The sequence below is a fragment of the Piliocolobus tephrosceles genome, chromosome 18 (genome assembly GCF_002776525.5).
Source record: "Piliocolobus tephrosceles isolate RC106 chromosome 18, ASM277652v3, whole genome shotgun sequence".
NCBI lineage: Eukaryota > Metazoa > Chordata > Mammalia > Primates > Cercopithecidae > Piliocolobus > Piliocolobus tephrosceles.
This window is the reverse complement of record NC_045451.1, coordinates 59172424-59195678: the sequence shown is the minus strand read 5'-3', so window position 1 is coordinate 59195678 and position 23255 is coordinate 59172424. Positions and strand designations below refer to the sequence as shown.

The 23255-nt window shown below is 37.2% G+C and overlaps 1 pseudogene; it reads right to left on the bottom strand.

Annotated features, from left to right (window-relative positions):
* Positions 1–22266: 22266 nt before the first annotated feature.
* LOC111539621 lies at positions 22267–23090 on the bottom strand (annotated as a pseudogene).
* Positions 23091–23255: the final 165 nt, after the last annotated feature.

Here is a 23255-nt window from a genome sequence, read left to right as displayed (position 1 = left end):
TCTTTGGTTCTGTTTATATGCTGGATTATGTTTATTGATTTGCGAATGTTGAACCAGCCTTGCATCCCAGGGATGAAGCCCACTTGATCATGGTGGATAAGCTTTTTGATGTGCTGCTGAATCCGGTTTGCCAGTATTTTATTGAGGATTTTTGCATCGATGTTCATCAGGGAGATTGGTCTAAAATTCTCTTTTTTTGTTGTGTCTCTGCCAGGCTTTGGTATCAGGATGATGTTGGCCTCATAAAATGAGTTAGGGAGGATTCCCTCTTTTTCTATTGATTGGAATAGTTTCAGAAGGAATGGTACCAGCTCCTCCTTGTACCTCTGGTAGAATTCAGCTGTGAATCCATCTGGTCCTGGGCTTTTTTTGGTGGGTAGGCTATTAATTGTTGCCTCAATTTCAGAGGCTGCTATTGGTCTATTCAGGGATTCAACTTCTTCCTGGTTTAGTCTTGGAAGAGTGTACGTGTCCAGGAAATTATCCATTTCTTCTAGATTTTCTAGTTGATTTGCGTAGAGGTGTTTATAGTATTCTCTGATGGTAGTTTGTATTTCTGTGGGGTCGGTGGTGATATCCCCTTTATCATTTTTTATTGTGTCTATTTGATTCCTCTCTCTTTTCTTCTTTATTGCTTCAAAGAGAATAAAATACCTAGGAATCCAACTTACAAGGGATATAAAGGACCTCTTCAAGGAGAACTACAAACCACTGCTCAGTGAAATCAAAGAGGACACAAACAAATGGAAGAACATACCATGCTCATGGATAGGAAGAATCAATATCGTGAAAATGGCCATACTGCCCAAGGTTATTTATAGATTCAATGCCATCCCCATCAAGCTACCAATGAGTTTCTTCACCGAATTGGAAAAAACTGCTTTAAAGTTCATATGGAACCAAAAAAGAGCACACATTGCCAAGACAATCCTAAGTCAAAAGGACAAAGCCGGAGGCGTCACGCTACCTGACTTCAAACTATACTACAAGGCTACAGTAACCAAAACAGCATGGTACTGGTACCAAAACAGAGATATAGACCAATGGAACAGAACGGAGCCTTCAGAAATAATGCCACACATCTACAACCATCTGATCTTTGACAAACCTGAGAAAAACAAGAAATGGGGAAAGGATTCCCTATTTAATAAATGGTGCTGGGAAAATTGGCTAGCCATAAGTAGAAAGCTGAAACTGGATCCTTTCCTTACTCCTTATACGAAGATTAATTCAAGATGGATTAGAGACTTAAATGTTAGACCTAATACCATAAAAACCCTAGAAGAAAATCTAGGTAGTACCATTCAGGACATAGGCATGGGCAAGGACTTCATGTCTAAAACACCAAAAGCAACGGCAGCAAAAGCCAAAATGGACAAATGGGATCTAATTAAACTAAAGAGCTTCTGCACAGCAAAAGAAACTACCATCAGAGTGAACAGGCAACCTACAGAATGGGAGAAAATTTTTGCAATCTACTCATCTGACAAAGGGCTAATTTCCAGAATCTACAAAGAACTCAAACAAATATACAAGAAAACAACAAACAACCCCATCAAAAAGTGGGGAAAGGATATGAACAGACATTTCTCAAAAGAAGACATTCATACAGCCAACAGACACATGAAAAAATGCTCATCATCACTGGCCATCAGAGAAATGCAAATCAAAACCACAATGAGATATCATCTCACACCAGTTAGAATGGCAATCATTAAAAAATCAGGAAACAACAGGTGTTGGAGAGGATGTGGAGAAATAGGAACACTTTTACACTGTTGGTGGGATTGTAAACTAGTTCAACCATTATGGAAAACAGTATGGCGATTCCTCAAGGATCTAGAACTAGATGTACCATATGACCCAGCCATCCCACTACTGGGTATATACCCAAAGGATTATAAATTATGCTACTACAAAGACACATGCACACGTATGTTTATTGCGGCACTATTCACAATAGCAAAGACTTGGAATCAACCCAAATGTCCATCAGTGACAGACTGGATTAAGAAAATGTGGCACATATACACCATGGAATACTATGCAGCCATAAAAAAGGATGAGTTTGCGCCCTTTGTAGGGACATGGATGCAGCTGGAAACCATCATTCTTAGCAAACTATCACAAGAAGAGAAAACCAAACACCGCATGTTCTCACTCATAGGCGGGAACTGAACAATGAGCTCACTTGGACTCAGGAAGGGGAACATCACACACTGGGGCCTATCATGGGGAGGGGGGAGGGGGGAGGGATTGCATTGGGGAGTTATACCTGATATAAATGATGAATTGATGGGTGCTGACGAGTTGATGGGTGCAGCACACCAACATGGCACATGTATACATATGTAACAAACCTGCACGTTATGCACATGTACCCTAGAACTTAAAGTATAATAAAAAAAAAAAAAGAAATGAATTATGAAAGAGTACTAGTGTTAAGAGTACTCGGGCGTTAGGCATGTTCAGTAAACAATAGTGTAACCTCTGGCTAAAGATTTTCTCACTCTAGGTCTATTTCCTCTTCTGTGAAATAAAAGAGTCACGCTAAAAAAAAAATAAATAAATAAAAATAAAAAATAAAAAATAAATAAAATAAAATAATATAAAATCAATAGTACTTGTCATAAAAATGTCAAACAGTAGAGAGGGCATAAAATTAAAAGTAAAAAATACCTTTATCCCTTTTCAGCTTCTAATCACATTTCCCAGGTTTTTTTTTTTTTTTTTTTTTTTTTTTTTTTGTAGTCTTCCAGGAATTTTCTATGCAAATTCAAAAATGTAAACATAAAATATCCTTTGTTTATATACAACTGAGATCATACTCTATATATTAAATCTGTAATTTTTGGTTTTTTTTTTTGAGACAGAGTCTCACTCTGGTTGCCCAGGCTGGAATGCAGTGGCGTGATCTCAGTTCACTGCAGCCTCGACCTCCCAGGCTCAGCCTCCCAAGTAGCTGGGACTACAGACATGCTGACCACCATACCTGGCTAATTTTTTGTTTTTAGTAGAGATGGGATTTCACCATGTTGCCCAAGCTGGTCTGGAACTCCTGGACTCAAGCAATCCGCCTGCCTTGGCCTCCCAAAGTGCTGGGATTACCATGAATCCCATGAATCACCATGCCCATGCCCAGCCTAATCTGCAATTTTTTTCCATGTACTTGAAGATTCTTCTATAGTGGTACAGCAGGTCCTCAAATAACGTCATTTCATTATAACATTGATGAAAATAAAAATTGATTCCCAGCCAGGGCCACGTGAAGTTAGCATGTTCTCCCATCTTTGTGAGTTTTCTCCCAGTCCCAAAAATGTGCACATTAGGTGAACTGGTGCGTCTAAATGGTTCCAGGATGAGTTTAGGGACATGTGTGAGTATGCCCTGCAATGGGATGGCACTCTGTCCAGGGTTGGTTCCCACCTTATACCCTGAGCTGCAGAGATTGGTTCTGGCCTCCTGTGACCTTGAACTGAAATAACTGGGTAAATAGTTATCTTACTTATTTTTATTAATCTTTCTTATACATATGTATATTTCACATTTATTTCAATGTCTAATATTAGAAGTGCTTGGTCTTTATTGAGAAATTTGGTGATGTTTTCATGACCAGAACTATGTTATAGAAACTTAATTCTTGTGTATATCAATTAGCCTATGGTAAAAATTTATGTTGTTATACATCATTTCCCTTAAAGTCACAGTTTCCAAGAACCTAGTGACAATGTTAAGTGAGGACTTACTGTACATATAGATCTACCTCATAGAATGTATTACCGCAGAGATTATGGCTACTATAATTTAACCAGTCCCATATTGATGAACACTCAGTTTGTTTCTAGATTTTTCCTGTTCAGACAGCTTAGCTTTGTCACCTGGCTTCTATAATTTTGGAAGCCTGTTATCCCCATTGCTATCAGTAAGACTAGTTCTGTGACATTCTCTCTCTTACTATCAGCTATGGCCTGTAGAGGATAGCCAACGCCGAGTTTCTAAATGATTATCGTACTCCTTTCACCATCTCATTCCTTATCACTTTAGAAAGCAGGTTGTCCTCCAGGCTCTGAGTTTATGGCACTCTCCGAGGATATAGTATGTAGTCACCTGGCAAGAACTCCAAGAGACACTGCTACCATGCTGACAGGGTGACTCTCAGAACCAAAAAAAAACAAAACAAAATGGCCTACACTAAGTGAAGTGAAAATACCACCTGCTTGCCAAACTCATAAGCCATTAGAAGCAAGGTAGGCACAATTATCACAAGCAATAGCAGATCACTGTGAAAGTTCCCTGAACCACAGAAAGATACAGACTTTTTAATAGGGCATGGTACACATGGTGCCAGATAGATGGGAAGCCAATAAGGGTATTCCTCAATCTAACTGATCCAAAGAAATCAAAGATGGATGAAACAAGAGGCTGATGGTTAACTACCACCAACAAAAAAAATGAAATCCCATGTTTGGTTTCCAAGACCTGAGCCAATTCTCAGTCCCAGAACTCACTGACTAAATCAAAGCCAGGGTCCCAAGGAGAAAATACCTTACAACATCATAGCAAGTATATACGGGAATATACCTATACTTTCCCAAAGACTAGGAAAAAAAAAAAATCATCAATGTGGAACTGACTGGCTAAACTACAGTATATCCCAACACAGAATACTGTACAGCCGTAAAAAGGAATGAGGCATCTCTGTTTATACTTATATGAAGGGATCTCCAGAATGTAGCATTAAGTGAAGAAAACAAGATGCACATCAGAGTATATAATATGTTAACTTTTGTAAAAAAAAAAAAAAAAAAAAAAGAAAGAAAAAAGAAACTAAAATGTACACACATTTTCTTTTTATTTTCAAAGTGAATTAATGAGAAGCTAAACTAAAACCATGCAACTGATATTATTGTAAAGCAGGAAATAAAATAGAGTGACAGAACAGGTATGGGAACAAAATTTTGCATCAAAACACCAGCTAGTCACCTTGAAGGGTTTTCACTTGACAAAGGACAATTTGAGCAGGAAAAATAACACTGATTCCAACTGATTAAAACACAACAAATATGTAAATTCATGAATTCATTATGAAACTAATAAAAAAAACTTCTTTTGTTACCATTAGAGGTTTCTTAGGACACACAAACTCACTATTTAAAAAAAAAAAATCCATGAATGAAGGGAATCAAGCATATATTGTTTCCATATACAAACTATATTTCAGAGTAAACAGTCACTCTTATAAGAGAAAGTTCTTCCTTAAAGAAGAACTAATTCATCACCATTTTAGAACAATTAGTTAACTAATGGATATAAGTATTAATCATCAATAGCTGCTAAAACCCTAAGTAAAAGATTGATGGAAGCTTTCGGGTGGCCAGATCAGGTTAGCGGTATGAACAACAGGACAGTTGTTCATTGTCTCCTGGTGTGATGTAATAGGAAATACAAGGCACCATGTATGAAGTATACTGCCTCCCCCTAAAACTGAACCTGATTATAAATAACGTTTTATACTTTAATATTAATTTTTAGGAAATACAGGATATAGAACAAGTTAAATGACACCAGGAGGTAAAATGAGCCAATACAGAATGCAGAACATCATATGGATGAATGATCCAGTTTCTTCGACATATCAGAAAATAAAGAGATAGAACTATAATCAGTTAAAAGAAATTTAAGATGTATGACAACCCAATGAGATATGTAGATTTTGGAACCTTTATTTTTCTAGTGCTACTGTAACAAATTATTACAAATTCAGTGGCTTAAAATGACACTTTATTCTCTTCTAGGGGTCAGAAATCCAAAAAGGGCCCTCACAGGCTAAATTGCAGTCAGACTATATTCCTTCTGGAGGCTCTAGGAGTTAACTCATTTTTTTGCCTTTTCCAGCTGGTGGAGGCTGTCCACATTCCTCGGCTTGTGGCCCACTTGCAGCAAGGGCATCTCTCTGCCATCTGTTTCCGCTCTCATCTCCTTCTGTGATTCTGACCCTCCTACTTCTCTCACATGGAAACACTGTAAATACACTGAGCACATCCAGAAAATACAGGATAACCTTCCCGTCTCAAGATCCTTAACATAATCACATCTGCAAAGTCCCCATTGCCACATAAAGTAACATGGTAACATAGATTCTAGGGCATAAAATGTGGACATCTTGGTAGCGATCGGGGGTATAGGGCAATATTCCATCTACCATGGATTCTGATTCAAACAAACTAACTGTGAAGAGATTTTTTTCACACTGTTGGAGAAATTTTATCATATTATATAAAGGAATTACTATTAATTTTTGGTATGAAAATGACATTGTGGTTATGTTTTTTTTTTTTTAAAAAAAAAACCCTTATCTGTTGAAATGCTTACTGAAGTATTTATAGGTGAAATGATATGATCTCTGGGATTTGCTTTAAAATACTAAAAAAAAGAATATGGGGAACAGATTAAACAAGATAAGCAAAATAAAAAATGCTAAAGCTGAGCTATGATTTCACAGGGTTCAGAATACTTTCCTACTATTGTATGTACTTGAAAACGTCCACAACAAAAGGTTTTTTAAAAATCCAAGATAAGGGGAACATCACACATCGGGGCCTATCATGGGGGGGGAGGGGGGAGGGATTGCATTGGGAGTTATACCTGATATAAATGACAAATTGATGGGTGCTGACGAGTTGATGGGTGCAGCACACCAACATGGCACAAGTATACATATGTAACAAACCTGCACGTTATGCACATGTACCCTAGAACTTAAAGTATAATAATAATAATAAAAAAACCAATAAAAAAAAATCCAAGATAATCTAATAAGGTTTAAAAGGGAAGGAGAGAGTCCAGTGCTTCAATGAACAGTTCTTATGCAAATACTGTTACATACCAGTGTGGACATATGGTAGGATAAACTGTTAGATACAGAATTGCATTTAAAATGTTTGTAGTAATTGCTTTGCATGAATAATAAGACTGAACAGCTAAGTAAACAAATGGAAGGTTGTGGGAGCCAGGTTTCTCACTGTAAGAGATTTAAGTTGCAAATAAACCAGAAGGGGAGGATAAAATAAACCCTGTGGTGCTGGATTAGAGTTGGAGACATCAGTATGAAAACATGGTTAGTTTAATAGATAAATAGGTAGACACTACTTATAGATACGTGTGTATACACGAGTTAATATACATATATTACCTAGCCCTATTGACTCAGACATCCTGGAAGCAATCACACCCCAGCAGCAAAGCACAAACCCAGTACTCACATTTGGCTTCTAAATACCATTTTCCAATAAAAGGAACCAGAGATTCTTGGGAAACTAGCTGATTCTAGGACTGAGGCAGGGAAAATAAAAATAAGCCTGAAATATTTTACAATACCAGAAAGTAAGAAACTGCTGTAAAAAATAAAATGATAGAAGCATGCCAAAGAATCACAACAGCCAATCTGAAAGAATGAATGGCCAAAACTAGAACAATCTGAACAACAAAATAAATAACATAGCATTGGATTATAATCCCAAATTATAAAATAAAATACATGAATCTATAATGATATATATAGACGATCAAACAAGTAAGAAGTACTAGCATTGGGTTAATGCTGGGATCTACTGTTGGTAAGGCTGGTAACATTCAGGAAGTCAAGGTAAAAGATGGTTATGTTTAAGTGTTATGGGAAAGGTTACAGCCCAAAGAAACTCACAGATACACTGTGTCTATTCTAGGTTTAGGTTATGTGTTGTTAGATTTTGCTTTCAAAGATGAAGAGATTGGACATCCTGAAAGTCTTTCAATACCTGCAATATTGGGCAGAGCTGAGACAGATAATGCTTTTAAAAAAAAAATTATTTACTAAAGATAGCTCTTAAGAATCTCTCTATAATCTGGTATTCTCACTATCCACATACTGGCTCAGCCACCAGTTTAGAAAAAGGAAGGTAACTTAAATAGTTTTCCAAGGGCATTTCATACACTTCTGTTCCCAGGGAACCCTCTAACACCCCTGCGGATAGTTATCCTTACCTTTTCAGTATGGGTCCAATAACAAATGAGGTTATTAAGGCAAAAGGTCAGCTGCCCCACGTGACAAAGTCAGAATCTGATAGGCTCCTCTGAGGAGCTGAAAGATTCCTAAAATCTTTTAACACTACACAAGCATTTGAACGATTAATTCTCCTCAAAGGAACTTTACAAGAGTTCAGGGCTCCTCCACCACAGAGGAGACCCTGGGTGTGGCGGCAGCAGCAGCAGGCAGCAGACCACTGTCTTTCCCAACAGGTTAAAACTGATGTCGAAAGTAGTTGTAAAAATACCTACCACTGAACCAAAAATAACTATTAGAACCATGAATCCTAAAGTGAGGCAAAAAGACTTTTCTTTTAAGCTTAACTTTTAGGCACTAAAGTCTCAGTACTCTTCACCCAGAAGTCTACATGGATCACTCATTTTCTTCTTTTAGGTCCTTGTACAAAGGTTATCTCATCAGTGAGGCATTTCCTGATCATCCTATAGAAAACAGAATCTGCCTCAATTATGGATTTCCTTTCTCTCTTATCCTGTTTCATTTTCCTCATCAGGCATACTTTGTATTTGTTTACATAATATCCATCCCCTCTAGTAATCTCCATTTTGGCCATGATTTTGACTATTTTACTTACCACGGTCTCCCATTTTTCTTTAGAACATTTGCCTGGATAGTAATAGCCGTCAATAAGTATGTGTTGAATGAACCTCAAACTGGAAATGACCCAAATGTCCATTAACAGGTGAATGGTAAGCAAAATGTGGGTATTTCTATACAATAGGATACTATTCAGCAATATAAAGGAAAGAACTATTGATATGTACAACAATATATGGATGAGTCTTAAAATCATCATGCAGAATTAAGGAACCAGGCACAAAATAGTAAATATTATATAATTCCATTTGTATAAAGCACAAATAAAATAGAGATCAGGCTGAGATGGGAGGATCCCTTCAACCCAGAAGTTTGAGACTAGCCTGGACAACAGAGCAAGACCCTGTCTCTTCAAAAAAAAAATTTTAATTAGCCAGGCATGGTGGCATGTGCCTGTAGTCCTAGCTACCCCAGAGGCTGAGGCAGGAGGATCACGTAAGCCCAGGAGTCTGAGATTACAGTGAGCTATGATCATGCCACTGCACTCCAGCCTGGGTGACACAGCAAGACTCTGTCTCTAAAAATAAAACAAAATAAAAATTTAAAAAGCAGATCAGTGGAAGTGAGGATAGAGTATAGAAAAAGGGAGGAACTGCAAAGGAGCACAAGGAATCTTTGTGGGGTGATAGACACGTTCTGTATTCTGATCGTGGACAGATGCATATGATTTGTCAGAACTCATCAAACTGTACACTTTCAATACATGTAGTTTATTATGCATAAATTATTCCTCAATAAAGTTGAAAAAAAAATATTTGTTAAATCAATTTACCTAAGTGCATTTGCAGCTTAAGTAAACTTTAGAAATTTTGGATACATTGTGTTTGTAAACGCTGGAAATATAGAGGGTTTTATTTTTCCTTTCTCCATTTCAAGCAAGGGGTTTCAGAGTGCTATTTCCCATATATGCAGTGAAGAAAGCTTTCTTTAGCTGTCCCAAGGGGATATGAAATAGGAGTTTTAAAATCAGCTGACTCAAGCATAAATAAGTGACCTATGCTTAAGAATAACTGAAAGTGAGATTATGCTTGAGTGGAGGTTCCATATTATAATCATGCTTTACCAATTCACTTCAACTATTGATATCAAAATCTCTAAACACTCAAATGCTTTGATTAACACTTTCCTTGAAGCCAGGGTCATGTACCTCCTTGTAAGTAAAATCTCCTTAATATATTCACATAATGCTGAGTTCCATCTTATTGTCCATATGAACTACAGCACCCAGTGTTACAGAGTACTGCCAGTGTAAAATATGAATACCAAACTCTGGTTTAAAATTTTCTGTAGAATTATCAATCTTAACATAAAAAGTAAAATCCATTTTGAAATTGATTCCTAATTCCTACAAAATGTTTTTTGGACAACTGAAGAAATGTGCACTTTTTTTTTTTTTTTTTTTTTGAGACAGAGTCTCGCTCTGTCGCCCGGGCTGGAGTGCAGTGGCCGGATCTCAGCTCACTGCAAGCTCCGCCTCCCGGGTTTACGCCATTCTCGTGCCTCAGCCTCCCGAGTAGCTGGGGCTACAGGCGCCCGCCACCTCGCCCGGCTAGTTTTTTTTTGTATTTTTTTTTAGTAGAGACCGGGTTTCACCGTGTTAGCCAGGATGGTCTCGATCTCCTGACCTCGTGATCCGCCCATCTCGGCCTCCCAAAGTGCTGGGAGAAATGTGCACTTGTTTTTAAGATGAAGCTGCAACATTGTAAAGGAACTCTGCAGTCACTCATAACAGCATAGTGTGTATTATGAATAAGTTCACATTAGTTACACCTGGCAAACTGGACAAAGAAGCAATAATATACACTGTGAATGTGTTACATTCCACTTTTAATCAACAAAGCATTCAGTACATTGTTATATTATGAAAAACACTGCAATTAGAAAAAGAAGCTAGATTACTGATTATTCACTATTTTCATATAAACTTTCTAACATTTATAATAAAACATGAAATTGTTAAACCTCTTATCCATGAAAACAATATGATAAAAACCTAAAATATGTACCACATTTTACTGAAATATACTTTATTATCATAAATGACAGGAAAAGGGTATTATGTACACAACTGAGACAAGAATGACAATAATAAATTGCTTGAAACTTCATGTTACATAGCTAGAAAAGAGATACTTTGATAAGTAATATCAATTACTATCCTCTGCATTGAAGAGATGAAGTCTTTAATTCTGCACCCCTTTTTCCCTTCTCAGCTATAGCATGCCCCATGATCTGAGATCCGATCCTCCTCATTCTCTAGAGAGTAACATAAAAGTGATTGTTTGGAAATAAAATGAGGGGTTGAAACTCTGTATTTCAGAAGACACAATCAGTTACCTGACACCCAACACCAATCCTTGCTGTGTTAAGAATGTTAGTGTTTCTCATGCCTCACTCAGGAAGAGTTGCTTCAATACATGCTTCCATGGCTTTATTTAGTCTGCTTACACCTCAGGGAGTTTAATTTCATGCAGAGCTTTTAGATAGTGCTTTCCAGTGACAGGAGCAAATCTGGGTACCTTAAGGAGTTTAGGAAAAATGAAAGCAACTTGAACTATTAATGCTTGATCTGAACTTTGGCCTTGCCCCAGAGTTAGTCTTCAAGAAGTGAGAAGAACGCAGAATGCTGGCAACACTTGAGATATTAACTAAAAATGTAAACATCTTCTAAGATAACTGTTGTAGAAGAAAGGTAAACATAATGGAATAAAAGATGATCTTGTTGTATTTAGGGTTTATATTATAGCCATCAAGGGAAACGGCAATAAAAATGGATGTCAGAGATTTGACTAAACTGAACCGATTTCATAAAAGGCTTAAGAATCAGCCTGACTGGGAAAAGACAGGTAAAACACCTGCGTTACTAGTCCCCACATGAACAATGCATTTATTTTCAAACAAAGAGCAGATAATGCTCAAGCTTTGGAAGGGGAGATCTATTTTTCAGAGAAAGTATGGACACCTGAAAGAAACACAAGAGGCATTGTGTTTAGGAATGAAACATGTGATCTAAGGAAATGCCAGTTTATCCAAGTTTTGGCTGAGTTACTGCTTTGTTAAGAGAAGGGACATATTTTTGAAACAACTGTGATTAACTGAAGTTTAATGTGCCTTTTTGTAATTACCTATAATTTTAAAAGATTATATTGTAGCTTGTAAGCCTGGTTTAAGAACAAATCAGGTGATCTTTTTAAAAAACAAAACATCACGTGTTTTATTGTTTAGAATTTACCTCCAAATACAGAGGAACTCTACATTTTGCTATTTACTAAGACAACTTTGTTTATTCAATTTGGCTTCTCTTTTGGCCTTTGGTTTCTGAACATGGTCATATCACCACCAATTACTTAATATTTCTCAAAGTTTCTGTAATTATGCTAGTGACTGAAAAATCACTCTGCATAACTGGGATTTCAAATAAGATAAATTATCACAATTCATAGGACCTTATTGTTCCATGTTCTAATTCAAAGGATAGTGCCTGAGTAAATTTTTCTTATATATTCTAGAACTCATAGACATTAGAACTCTCTGGGTCACAAATGAGCTAAAAGAATAAATGCAGATTGTTAGAATTGCTTTTTGAGTCTCACGTCATTTCTTTCTTTCTTTTTTTTTTTTTTTTTGAGACAGAGTCTCGCTCTGTCGCCCAGGCTGGAGTGCGGTGGCGCGATCTCCGCTCACTGCAAGCTCTGCCCCTCCCGGGTTCATGCCATTCTCCTGCCTCAGCCTCCCTAGAAGCTGGAACTACAGGCGCCCGCCACCACGCCCGGCTAATTTTTTTGTATTTTCAGTAGAGACGGGGTTTCACCATGTTCGCCAGGATGGTCTCGATCTCCTGACCTCGTGATCCGCCCGCCTCGGCCTCCCAAAGTGCTGGGATTACAGGCGTGAGCCTCAGCGCCCGGCCAAGTCTCACATCATTTCTGAGCTAGAGGACATTCTCCTAGCTGTAGTCTTTAGCTGTGTGACCTCATACAAGTTTGATACTTGGCTTCTCCACTCTTCCTTTCTCCATCTGTAAAAAAAGGCGAAACTATCCCACAGAATTATTCGTAGTATTACTTTTTATAGTTCACGTTTATAAAAATGTATTAGTATATTTACCAGTCTCTTTGATAAACATTGTTACTTACATCCCACTCTTAGGCATTGTTTTCTTGTGACTGAAGTATATCATTTAGTGTTCTCTTGGGAAGAATCCGTGAGTTTTGCCCTCGAATGATATTTTTGGTGGTTATTGACTCTTAAGCAGACAGTTCATTTACCTCAACTGTTAGAAGATATTTACTTGCTGTGTTCTGCTGATGCTGATGAGAAATCTGTCAGCAGACTATCATTCATGTATAAGCAATCCATTTTTTCTCTTAAGATTCAAGTGAGACAATTGGAATTAACACAATTTTAAGGTTCCTGTCTTATTTGTCTGGAGGACAGATATATTAACTTTAGACTTGTTAATAAAATAATTAATTTTAACAAAACCACTGAAATTACAGAATATGTAACTATCAAACTAGAAGAGGGGGAGAGAAGTGATAGATACAGAGAAAAAACAAAACAGAGTAAATGGAAGCACAAAAGATGATAAAAAATAATTCTAAATATGTCAGTAATCACTAAGTGGCATAAACTCACCAGATACACACTGGAGACTCCAAAATTGTTACTTTCTTAAATCCAGCTGTTAATCTGCTGTTAAGAAGACCTTTAAACCTGACAGCACAGAAGAGTTACTATTATAGAAAAAAATACACTATGCTGTCACTAACAAAATTAAAAGCTGGTAGAGCTACACTAATTGTCATAAGCAGAATTTGAAGATGGCCCTAACATTTCCAGTCTAGTGTACATAACTTTTGTCCAGTTATGCAGTCAAGCACAAATCCAGATACTCCCGAAAAGGAATTATGTAGATATCCTAAATCAGTTCACTGTAGATAAAGAAGTTATCCAGGTGGGCCAGAAGAACCCAGAGAGTCAAAGCATGAGGGAGATTTAGTGTATAAAATGTTCCCCATTACTAGCTTTAAAATGGTGAGGGTTATGTGGTAAGAAATGCAGGTGGTCTCTAGGAGCTGAGAGTGGTCCCTAATTACAGGCAGCAAGGAAATGGGGATTTCAGTCACACAACCACAGGGAACTGAATTCTGCCACAACCACATGAACTTGGAAGAGGACCCAGAGCTCTAGCTGACAACACAGACCAGCCAATAACTGAATTTTTATCTTTATAAGACCCTGAGTCAAGGAACAAGTAAGAAAATGTGGCCTATAGTCAACAAAAGCAAAATATTCAAAATAGTACATCTAAACCAAATGGTCAATATATATACATGAAGATACTCCACATCATTAGCCATCAGGGAAATGCAAATTAAAACCACGATGAGATACTTCTTCACACTCACTAGGATGGCTAAAGTAAAAATGTCAGATAACAACTGGAGAAATCAGAATCCGTATACACTGCTGGTGGAAATGTAAAATAGTGTAGCCACTTTGGAAAACAGTCTAGCAGTTAATCAGTTAAACATATAGTTACCATATAACCTAGTAATTTCACTCCTAGGTATCTATCTTGGAGAAATAAAAATGTATGTCCACACAAAAACTGGAATGCAAATGTTTATAGCAGTATTATTTATTATAGTTAAGGATGGAAATAACCCAATGTCCATCAACAGACAAATGGATAAACAACATGTGGCATATCTATCTAATTAAATATTATTTGGCAATATAAAAGAAAGAAGTTCAGATGCATACTACATCAATGAACCTTGAAAACATTTTGCTAAGTGAAAAAAAGTCAGACACAGAAGATCACACATTCTATGATTTAATTTGTATGAAATGTCCAGAATAGGTAAATCTATAGAGATGGAAAGTAGGTTAGTGTTGCCTAAGGATTGGGGAAAAAAATTAAGGGTGATAACTAAAGGTTTTCTTTCTGAGGTGATGAAAGTGTTCTAAAAATGAATGTGCTGGTGCTGGTATATACCTGTAAATATACTAAAAGTCATTGAATTATACATGTGAGTGAATTACATTATATTAAATATTCCCTATAAGGCTATTATTTTTTAAAAATGAATTAAATGGAGGTTCTAAACTGACAAATATACAATAACTGAAATGAAAAATTCAGAAAAAGAGCATAATAGCATAATGGAGATGGCAACCCAAAGAGTCAGTGAATATGAAGGCAGGTCAATAGAAATTATACACTGTGAAGAGCAGAGATAAAAAACATATGACACAAAGTGACTGAAAGTAAAAGAACGGAAAAATAAACATCATGAAAATGGGAAGTGGTATGACTATTTTGATATTAGACAAAGTAGGACTCAAGATAAAGAATATTACAAATGATAAAGCAAGAAATTTCACAATGATAAAAAGAACAATTCATCAGGAAGACCTAACAATCTAAATATCTATGTAGACTGGACATGGTAGCTCATGTCTGTATTACCAGCACTTTGGGAAGTTAAGACGAGAGGATTACTTGAGCCAAGGAGTTCAAGAGCAGCCTGGGCAACATAGTGAGACCACGTATCTACAAAAATTTAAAAATTAGCCAGGCATGGTAGCATATACCTGTAGTCATAGCTACTCAGGAGGATCACTTAATGCCCAGGAATTTTAGGTTACAGTGAGCTATGATCATGCCACTGCACTCCAGCTTGGGCAACGGAGTGATGCCTTGCCTCAAAAAATAAAATAAATATGTATGTACTTAAGAAGAACTTCAAAATTCATCAGGCAAATATTAATAGAAATAAAGGAAGGAATATTAATAGGCAAATCTACAAATAATATTAGAGACTGCAATAGCTCTCTCTCATAAACTGATAACAATTAGGCAAAAAAGTCAGCAAGGAAATAAATGATCAATAGTATTTACCTCATTAATATTTATAAAACACTCAGCCAACAACTGCAGAATGTGCATTCTACTCAAATGTACATAGTAAATTCACTAAGGTAAAATATTCATATATACTAAGCTATACATTCTCAATAAAGTTAAAAAGTTTCTACTTTAAACTTCATATGGAACTGAAAAAAGAGCCTGCATAGCCAAGACAATCCTAAGCAAAAAGAACAAAGCTGGAGGCATCATGCTACCTGACTTCAAACTATACTACAAGGCTACAGTAACCAAAACAGCATGGTACTAGCACCAAAACAGATATATAGACCAATGGAACAGAACAGAGGCCTCAGAAATAACACCGCACATCTACAACCATCAGATCTTTGACAAACCTGACACAAACAAGCAATGGGGGAAAGATCCCCTATTTAATAAATGGTGTTGGGAAAACTGGCTAGCCATATGCAGAAAACTGAAACTGGACCCCTTCCTTACATCTTATACAAAAATTAACTCAAGATGGATTAAAGACTTAAACATAAGACCTAAAACCATAAAAATCCTAGAAGAAAACCTAGGCAATACCATTCAGGACATAGGCATGGGCAAAGACTTCATGTCTAAAACACCAAAAGCAATGGCAACAAAAGCCAAAATTGACAAATGGTATCTAATTAAACTAAAGAGCTTCTGCACAGCAAAAGAAACATCAGAGTGAACAGGTGGCCTACAGAATGGGAGAAAATTTTTGCAATCTATCCATCTGACAAAGGGCTAATATCCAGAATCTACAAAGAACTTAAACACATTTACAAGAAAAAAACAACCTCATCAAAAAGTGGGCAAAGAATATGAACAGACACTTCTCAAGAGAAGACATTTATGCAGCCAACAAAGATATGAAAAAATGCCCATCTTCACTTGTCATTAGAGAAATGCAAATCAAAACCACAATGAGATACCATCTCACACCAATTAGAATGGCGATCATTAAAAAGTCAGGAAACAACAGATGCTGGAGAGGATGTGGAGAAACAGGATCGCTTTTACACTGTTGGTGGGAGTATAAATTAGTTCAACCATTGTGGAAGACAGTGTGGCAATTCCTCAAGGATATAGAACTAGAAATACCATTTGACCCTGCAATCCCATTACTGGATATATACCCAAAGGATTATAAATCATTCTACTATAAAGACACATGCACATGTATGTTTACTGCGGCACTATTCACAATAGCAAAGACTTGGAACCAACCCAAATGCCCATCAATGATAGACTGGATAAAGAAAAGGTGGCACATATGCACCATGGAATACTATGCAGTCATAAAAAGGGTGAGTTCATGTCCTTTGCAGGGACATGGATGAAGTTGGAAACCATCATTCTCAGCAAACTAACACAGGAACAGAAAACCAAATACCTCATGTTCTCACTCATAAGTGGGAGCTGAACAATGAGAACACATGGATACAAACAGCGGAACATCATACACCAGGGCCTGTTGCGGGGTGGGGATCTAGGAGAGGAATAGCATCAGGAGAAATACCTAATGTAGGTGACGGGTTGATACAGCAAACCACCATGGCACGAGTATACCTATGTAACAAAACTGCATGTTCTGCACATGTACCCCAGAACTTAAAGAATTATAAAAAAAAAAAAAAGTTAAAAAGTTTAAGATGTTATACAATGGAATTAAATTAGAAATTAATCATACGATATACAGAAAATCTACAAATATCTGGAAATTAAATAACACAATTCTACTTAATACTGGGGTCAAAGAAAAACTCACAAGAGAAATATAACATATTTTTGGTGTGCCCCGCCCATGCCCCTCTGCTGCTTTTTCCAGGAGCAGGGAAGGAGTGGAGATAAAGGCTGATGAGGGTCTAATCTAAATTTAATCTCTTGTATTTTTTAACTTTGTGTGTGGAAATAATTATAGATTCACACGAAGTTGCAAAGATAGTACAAGAAGTTTTCATGTACCTGCTAGCTTCCCCACTAGATACATCCCAGTACTTAGAGTTATTTAAAACCAGGAAACTGACATTGTCATTTTTCTGTGCCATTTTATCACTTACTACCACTGAAATTAAGATACAGAATTATCACCACAAAGATCTCCCTCATGCTACCCCTTTACAATCACACCACCTCCCCATCCCAAACTCCTGGCAAACACTAATTTGCTCTCCACCTCTATAATGTTGTAATTTCGAGAACATTATATAAACAAAATTATACAACATGTGACCTTTTGAGATTGTTTTTCACTTAGGATAATGAGAGCCATCTAAATGATTATGTGTATCAACAGTTCATTCCTTTTTATTAAGTAGTATTCCCTGTAGTATTCACTGCTCGCATCATTATTCACTTATTGTAGAACATTTTGATGTTTCTGGTTTGGAGCTATTATAAATTAGGCTGCCATGAACATCTGTGTAAGGATTTTTGTATGAACACAAGTTTTCAACCCCTTTGGGCAAACACCAAGGAGTACAATGATGGATCATATGTTATGTTTCGTGTTTTGTTTTGTTTTGTTTGTTTTCCAAGATGGAGTCTTTGTCACCCAGGCTGGAGTGCAGTGGCATGATCTCGGCTCACTACAGCCTCTACCTCCCGGGTTCAAGGAATTCTCCTTTCTCAGCCTCCTGAGTAACTACGATTAGAGATGTGCACCACCATGCCCAGCTAATTTTTGTATTTTTAGTAGAGACGTGGTTTCAACATGTTGGCCAGGCTGGTCTCAAACTCCAAAGTGTGTTCAGTTTTTTAAGAAACTGCCAAACCATTTTCCAAAGTAGCTATACTATTCTATATTCCTGTCAGCAATGTATGAGAGATCCAATTTCTATGCATTCTCACCAGTATTTGGTAGTATCATAATTTTTAAATGTTAGCTGTTACAATAATTATCTTAAGAATATCTTATTGTATTTTTAATTTGCACTTTGCTAATGGCTATTGATCCTTTTATGCACTTATCTGCATCTGTATAGCCTTTTCAGTGAAGGAAAGAGTGCCAAGGTTATTGTATAAAAAAGCATTCAGATGGGAGATACTATTGCTGGCATTTCCAGAAAATACAGTCTGGAGTCTGGTATAGGCTACTTGGAAAAGACGGATCTTGAGCATGGCAGGATTTAGATAATGAAGAAGCAAGAAAAGACATTTTTAGTGTATACTGCTGCACTCTGTCATTGAGAGTTTAAAAGAATGCAGCATTTTTATTTATTCAAAAATACATAACCAGAATAAAAAATATGGAGAATAGGCTACTTCAATTTCAAATAGTAAAACTTCCTCAAAAGATCCGGTATTCATATCTTTATCCCAAAACTTGCCCCCTCTAGTAATTGCCCACATCTCTTTAACCTCCACTTTTCTTCTCTTCTCTGCAGCTCTATACATCAATCTGTCTCTTTTTTCTTCCTTATAAGAAACAAACTACTACATTCTTAACTTCTCCCAACTTCTTCCATTATCAGTTCAGAAAAATACAGAAGGATTATATTGTGACTGTTTATCCTGTGAATGTTAGGAAAAGATACATGTTCCACACGATATGCGAAGAAACCAGAGGGAAGAGCAGGTGTTTTCAAATATAAAGAGTAAATAAGATATCCTAAATATTCACTGAGTTTCAGTGTATGGCAATGTATTTCTACCTATATGTGTCCAATTAAGTGCACTTATGGATTACTAAATTCACTCTCACACAATGGCTTTAAAAGGCAAAGAAAAGGCAAATTGAAGGTAATGGAACAATGCACACACAATACCAAACAAGAAAATAGCACAATCTCCATCAGCCCCATCTTTATTTAAAAACAGTAACAATATAATCAAGTCTGGAAAGAAGCTAACCAAAGTAATTTAAAATTATTTTTTAAACTATTTGAAAAAATTGTAGTTATCAGTAACAATGAACTTTATTATTCATTGAACTAAGATGTTAATAATTGTGTATATGTGTACAATATATGAATAAGTAAATAAATATCAACAGTCAAAAAAGGTTTAGAGCCCACTTAGAACACTGAAAGTGCTGTTCTCTCCACCTCTCTCACTCTACCCTACCCACTGGTTAGACACTGCTCTTGCAAATGTCAGGCTCCTGGCTTGAGCTCCTACCCAGTTCTCTTGAGTTCCTGAGGTTTCTCTGGTCCCTCTTTTCCAAGGTACAGGTGCCTGGAGGAATCCTGATCTTGCATACCAACTGAATGACTTGATCCTGTTTTTCTTTGCCTCAATTCTGGATAGATTTCCTGAGTTTGCATCTCATATTCTAGTCCTTCCTCTCAACCTCCCATCTTGACCAAAACTCATCTTCTAGGGTAAATATGGCCCATCATTTGGATATCATGCCCGCTTGGCTGTCTTCTTGGTACCTAAGAAAGAGCCCAACAGCTGTGGGGCTGAAACAGAAGTAAGAGCAGGATGGAGAATGCCAATACCTACAGTTTTAATGAGTCATTTACAATACATTGTTCTAGGTGTAAAGTTCTTAAAATCCAAAGTTAAGAAAAAAATTATTTACAGGTAATTTTAAAAAACAATAACAGAGCACTTAATGGAAATACCAAGAACTAACTATCCAGTACCAAGAACATTTCCAATATAATGATACATTTACAGTGATACTTTTTTAAATTGATAAACATTGCATGTATTTCTGGTGTATAACATGGTGTTTTGATATATGTACATATTGTGTAATGGTTAAATCAAGCCATTTACTTCACATACCATTTTTTGGTCATGACAACACTTAAAATCTACTCTCAGCAATTTTCAAGTATACAATCTATTGTTATTAATGATAATCACCATGAGGTAAAGTCGATCTTTTGAACATATTCCTCTTGTCTAACTGAAATTTTGTGCTCTTTATGCAACGTCTCCATAATCCTCCTACCCCTTTACAGTGATGCTTTTTGAGTCACAGACTCCGTTGGTCTATGAGTTTCTTTTTTTTTTTTTTTTTTTTGAGACGGAGTCTGGCTCTGTCGCCCAGGCTGGAGTGCGGTGGCCGGATCTCAGCTCACTGCAAGCTCCGCCTTCCGGGTTTACGCCATTCTCCTGCCTCCGCCTCCCAAGTAGCTGGGACTACAGGCACCCGCCTCGTCGCCCGCTAGTTTTTTGTATTCTTTAGTAGAGACGGGGTTTCACCGTATTAGCCAGGGTGGTCTCGATCTCCTGACCTTGTGATCCGCCCGTCTCGGCCTCCCAAAGTGCTAGGATTACAGGCTTGAGCCACCGCGCCCGGCTGAGTTTCTTGAAAATAGGGACCATGGCCTATGCAACTTTGTTTCCCCAGACCTGGCCTTCAAACTTATGATTAATATTATTTAGTTATTGTTACTACTTTTAAAACACTATGTGTCAAGCTCTTGCTAAGCATATTGCAAGTATTACCCCGTTTAATCCTCGTAATAATCTTATCATTCCTTTTTACAGATGAAGAAATTACACTCAGAAGCCCAGTAACTTACCTAAGATCTTACAATTAGTACATGGTTGAACTGGGATTTTAACTCAGGTCTTTCTCACTTTGAAATTCAAACTCTTAACAAGACTACTCTAATGGTGGTGGGGGGATATATACAAGTTTGCCACTGCTTTCCAGGCCAGAAGTAACAGTATGTTCCTACTTAGAAAATGTGACCTCCAGCCATGTTTCCAGCTAATTATGACTTCTCTGGCATTAAAGACACCAATCACAACACTCTCAGACATAGGAAATCTCTAAAATATGTCACAGAAAAAATAAGTTGTAGTGACACACATATCCAGTGAATGAAATATAAAATACTAACTTTTGTAAATGTAGCTGAGGTTACTTTTCCTTGTAAGTCTACTTATTGCTGGCACATAAAATGAAGCTATTTGCAAATTCATATCTCTTAATTTGGCACAAGGTAGTAACTTAAAGAAAAAAAACTATAGGTAGGCAAAAAAAAAAAAAAAAAAAAAAAATCACTGCTTACAGCAGCACACAGAACCAAAGAGTGATGCAATTTTCACTGCATGTCTTCTCAAGTTGGAGAATTCATTAGCACCTGTATAGTACTTGGCTAATTTCAGACAAAGCAAGTTGCATATTTAACCATAAGTTCATCTTGCTTTGTAGTTCATGGCTTCATATTAGAAGTTTAAGTATACCAATTATTTCATCATTAAATACAGATATAAAATAACCATTTCAGGTTATTTTTCTTTTAAGTTTTGATCACTCATAGCGTTTTCTAAGTAATACATTCTTTTGTAAGTGTACATTCTTAAGAGTATATTCTACTATTGAAGTTGGCTTTAGCCACTAAAATTAGAAAATATACCGTAGTGCTCTTTTCTTTTCAACTCTAAATCAATTTTAATTTACAGGGTTTTTTTTACAGAAAATAAGCAAAATGTATTTATTTAATATACATCACAAGAGCTCAATCAGATACTTAATTTTAAAAACAGAAATGGGCCAAATGTCGTGGCTCATGCCTATAATCCCAGCACTTTGGGAGGACAAGGTAGGAGGATCTCTTGATCTCTGGAGTTCCAGGACAGCCTGGATAACACAGGGAGACCCCGTATCTACAAAAAATAAAAATAAAAATTAGCCTGGCACTGTGACTTACACCTGTGGTTCCAGTTGCTTGGGAGGCTGAGGTGGCAAAATGGATTTAGCCCAGGAGGTCGAGGCTACAGTGAGCTGTGATCATGCCACTGCACCCCTGTTAGAGCAAGAGCCTGTCTCAAAAATAAAATAAAAAATAAAAAACAGAAACAAAACAAAAATAACAAACACCACAGCTCAAGATACAGAGTCCTCTAGAGAAATCAAGGAAAAAATGAAGAGACAACACAAGGAGAGGTTGGGCAGCCTGAGTCAGGGCTCCTGGCTGGAGACCTGCTTTGAGTAGATCTCTTGCAGGTTATTTCTTAAGAGTTGTGGAGTTTTTCTAGAGCTCAGCAGCATGTGTGTTCAAAAGGCTATCGATGTTGAGTTCTACTAGTAGGCTGTGGATGGAGTGCAGGGTGTTCTTGACATCATACAGGGCAGACCACTTGTCCTTCAGGATGTCCAGACAGGTGTTATACTGGGCGTCCACGTTGAGATAGTAGCAGGGCATGAGGAACTTAACCAAGGGCATACTGTATAGGTAGCCACTGGGGAACTCCGGGGAAACATTGTATCTCAGGTCTTCTGTGCCAGCTGCTTCAGGGATAGTCCTACTGATTTCAAAAGGTTGTCTGATGCAGGTAAGGCATAATCCCTTTGTTGCCAGAGATCACAAGGGTCTTCAGCTCCTGCTGTATCCTGCCATACCCACTGCTGCGCTCCGCTCCTTTATGGGCAGCAATGCTGGTGGCAGCTGTGTTGCAGTTTTGGCAGGCCGTCCAGGCAGCACTGGCGGGGAGACAGGAACTCAGAGAACATGACTGCAACTGCCTACTTTTTTTAAAATGGTAGATGAAAATGCTTAAGTGGACTAACCAGCTCCTAATTGTCTCATTTTACTGAAAACTGTTTCTAGTCAACAAGGATGGGCCCCATCAGCCTTACGGTATGAGAAAACCTGATCTCTGGCCAAAAGTGAATGTTCTGAAGTGGATACATAATCTAACCACTGTTAATCTGATTCTTCCTCCTGGAGATGTGGAATTGAGACCCAATTCTAA